Here is a 4,325-nt window from a genome sequence, read left to right on the forward strand (position 1 = left end):
GTGCATCTGTACAAATCCACCCCCAGTAATAAAACACTCCCTAAGTTCACTGAATCCATGTGGTTCAGATAAAACTGGTCTGTTGTAGAATCTGCATGTAAGATGCACAGAAATCTGAGTCTATTGCAGATTTCTCCAACTTCCCTTTTGCAGGTTACAGGTTACAGTCATATCAGGTTACAGTCAAATGGGAAAGCAGATATGGTAGCAATTCCTCATTCCATTGTCACCAGTACCCCCTTTTGATTCATTTTCTCCCTGTTCTCATTTCAAAAAAGTCTGTGAAATCTACTATAAAGGAATACCAGATCCACAGAGACATGCACCAACCCTTGTGCACAGAATCACGAATCATAGAATTGTAGAATTGGAAGGCGCCATATGGCCTTCAGGTTCAACACCTGCTCCGTGAAGGACTCCAGTTAAACCATTCCTCTCAGATGGCTGTCCAGCTACCTCTTCAATGCCTCTAGTGTGGAAGAGCCATTGGTTCCATTGCCAAACTGCTCAAATGGTCAGGAAATTTTTCCTGATATCTAGCTGGAACCTGGCCTCCTTTAACTCGAGCCTGTTATTCTGTGTCCTGCACTCTGGGTTGACAAAGAAGCGATCCTGGCTTTCCTCTTTGTGACAACCTTTCAAGGACTTGAGTGTCATTGTATTTCCCCTCAGTTTTCTCTTCTCAAGGCTAAACATGCCCAGTTCTTTCAACCTCTCCTCATGGAAGTGTATGAAATGGTGTACCCGAGATCAGCAGATTAACCTGACTCTAAATATGCAAGCACGCACTGACATAATTTCCGGGCATATTTGACACACACAAATCCAGTCCCTTCTCTCCCTCTCTATTTATTGTTATGGGCTGCAAAGTCCTCTCCAACTTATGGCAATCTTATGAATGCCACCCTATGAAAGTTTGCTTCCAGGGAAAGTTCTGGCTTGTTTTGATCCAGGACCCACATGTTAATCTTCCTCTCGGTTCAGGGTATTCGCAAAGCTCTCCTCCAGCACCATGCATCAATTTTCTTCCTGTGCGCTTTCTTCACTGTCCAGTCTGACACCCATACATAGTGTTTGGGAATACAATGGTGTGGATGATCTTGGCCTTGGTCTCCAGTGAAACACACTTGCATTTGATTATCTTTTCTCATTTCTTCATTGCTGCCCTTCCAAGTCTCAGTCTTCTTCAGATTTCTTGGCTGCATTCTCCTTGGAAGATGGAAACTCACGAGAGACTGGTTCTAACCCCAACTCAACCATGAAGTCTACCCTACCATGCAGGGTTGTTGTTGTGAGGATAATATGGAGTGGAGGAGGACTGTATAAGCCTCTTCATGCTCCTCACAAAAGAAAAAAAAATGGCAAGATATAAAGGCAAGGTAATAATACATACTAAGAATATAGAAATAAAAGGTTAAATAGTGAAACATCAAGATAATAACTAGCAGGGCCTGAATTCTGTCCCTGTACTTATTATATCCTTCTTTAAACCAATTTTCCTGAGATTTTTCAATACATTGTGCATTTTATAAACCAGTTCACTGTGTGTAAAATCAATCCAAAGAGAACAGCAGCTTGGACTCACCTATGCTGCTTTTATTGAACCAAAGTAGACCACTTTTCTAACTTTCCTTTTTCTAACTGCAAGACAGAGACAGAAAAGGAAACAGTAGTGTCTTCCAAAGCAGGAGTCAGGGAGAACTGACCCATCTTAAACTGCCCAGAGAGCTTCAACCATGGGTTGGCAGAGAAATTTTTAAAATGATAATATTAAATACACCACACTAACAGCTCAGATTTTTCTATGTGGCTTATGCTCCTAATGCAGTGAGCATGATCCAGACATCATAGCCCTGTTGATTTCAGTTAGAAAGAGCTACACCTCTACTAAGTCTCATATTGAAATCAACGGATATAAAAATGCAAATCCTGAGGCACCCCCACGGTGTACCCCAAATCTGAGGAAAAGTCACCCTCCTGACATCTATATAATTTATTTGCAGATTCTTTGTCACCACTCTAGTTACCGATGTATTTTTTACGTGTGTGTGTGTGTGTGTGTGTGTGTGTGTGTGTGTGTGTGCTTTAGCTTGTTTATTTCATCTTGGAAACCAAGTTGTCTTCAGTAAAGCTGGACTTGTGAGAGAGCAGAAATTGAAGCCCAGTAGAAAAACAGCAGTAAGTCAGGACAGAGTTTGAGGGGATTTATACCAGCTACAGAAGGGATGGTTGGTTGTTCAGACAACCGCCCACAGTCCACGATGGACATCTTCTTGCTCGTCTTCCTATTCCTTGATCCAAAGTGTTCCATTGCTATCACAACATTCATTCCATCTTTGACTTTGCCGAAGACCACACGTTTCCCATCCAACTAGTCAGTTTTAGCAGCGCAGATGAAGAACTGAGAACTAATGGTGTCAGGACCAGCACTTGCCACAGACAGGTGTCAGGGCCTCTGTGGTTGAAGAGGATGTTCTCATCAGCAAACTTCTCACTACTTTTCCATTATGGCAGGTAAAGTCACCCCCCCCCCCAGAACATAGACAAGTGATTCTGGTGGAAGCAAGACCCGTTGTGACCAAAGTCCTCCTCCCTTGGGCTCAAGGCTTGGAAATTCCCTGTTGTCTGTGGAACCTTGTCTAAGAACAGTTCCAAGGTGACATGCCTGAGATGCTCACTGTCAGCACAGAGGTCAGAAAAAGGAATGGCCATGGCAGGAATGAATGTAGTAGGGGAGCTGAGAATGTGGGGAGTAGCACTGCCAATGCATTTCCAAGCACTTATTGCATACCCACAAAGGCTGGAAACTTGTTTTTAAAATGAAAAACAAACATTTTGGAATTAGAGATTACAGGCTATGCCCTCCTTATATGCTCCAAGAACACTGCAGATGGTGACTGCAGCCAAGAGATTAAAAGATGCTTGCTCCTTGGGAGGAAAGGTATGGCAAATCTAGACAGCATACGAAAAAGCAGAGACATCACCCTGCCAACAAAAGTGCATATAGTCAAGGCTATGGTTTTCCCAGTTGCAATGTATGGCTGTGAAAGCTGGACCACAAGGAAGGTTGAGCACCGAAGGATTGAGGCCTTTGAATTGTGGTGCTGGAGGAGACTCCTGCGAGTCCCTTGGACCGCAAGGAGATCAAACCAGTCAGTCTTAGAGGAGGATCAACCCCGACTGCTCTTTAGAAGGCCAGATCCTGAAGATGAAGCTCAAATACTTTGGCCACCTAATGAGAAGGAAGGACTCCCTGGAGAAGAGCCTAATGCTGGGAATAATAGATGGCAAAAGAAGAAGGGGACGGCAGAGGGTGAGGTGGCTAGATGGAGTCACTGAAGCTGTTGGCGTGAGCTTGAGTGGACTCCGGGGGATGGTGGAGGACAGGAAGGCCTGGAGGAATGTTGTCCATAGGGTCACGATGGGTCAGATGCGACTTCGTAACTAACAACAACAACAACAAATCACTGGTTTATGGCTAGTTGCACAGACTCAGAGTAATTACTTTCTATTTTGACGTTTTCTATGTGACTGTTGAAATCCCATTGAGAAGAGAAATAGCTGCTCTTGGTAATATTTCCTTGCTTACAATCTAACCATCACTTCTGCCCTTGCACCACAAAGTTATTGAGGTGTTGCTACCCAAATGGCCATTGCTCTGGTGTTACAACAATAGTGATGGCTGAAGCCTTTAACATATTTTCCTGACTGTCATGCTCCTTTCTTATGTCTTATCATTGCCACACTATTGCTGATGTGATAAGGACTAGATGTACTATGCTGAAAGGCCATAATTTTGTTTTGCATTAAGTTCTGGCATGGATGCGGAAGACATCTAAATTAAAGCATGTTTACTGTTTTCTTTCTACCCTTTCAGAAGTTGAGCCCATCAATGCCGCAAGACAGTTTGGAGAGCTCTGTGTCTACTTGCAGATATATAAATAAGACATTATGGAAAGATTAAGATTCTAACAACCAAAAAAAAGGAAAGTCCAGGTGACACTGATTTTGTCCTTCCTTCCCTACAGCCAACAAAAATATTTAAGCAGGTAGGATTTTGACCTCTATTTTTAAATGATAAATGTAATGTAACAGCCATGCAGTTTGGAAAGCTGCAATCATAACTGCAAGCTAAACAATCCTGCACAGACCTCCAACACCTCCCCTGTTTTGAGTCTTTGCTAAGATCACCTTGTGGCATTCATCACAATTATGCCTCAATTATCATAATTGCACATTTAGTGACAATGAGCATTACAAGTCGTCATCCATCAGAAATCATGTTTAAATAATAGCATGCATTCCGGTGCAATTTCTGATGAAAG

At 42.8% G+C, this 4,325-nt stretch overlaps 1 pseudogene; it reads right to left on the reverse strand.

The window, feature by feature from the left end:
• Positions 1–2,122: 2,122 nt before the first annotated feature.
• Positions 2,123–2,712, reverse strand: LOC123031316 (annotated as a pseudogene).
• Between the last annotated feature and the right edge of the window lie 1,613 nt (positions 2,713–4,325).

This window comes from Varanus komodoensis, unplaced genomic scaffold (genome assembly GCF_004798865.1).
Source record: "Varanus komodoensis strain SLA01 unplaced genomic scaffold, ASM479886v1 scaffold5, whole genome shotgun sequence".
In the NCBI taxonomy this organism is placed as follows: domain Eukaryota; kingdom Metazoa; phylum Chordata; class Lepidosauria; order Squamata; family Varanidae; genus Varanus; species Varanus komodoensis.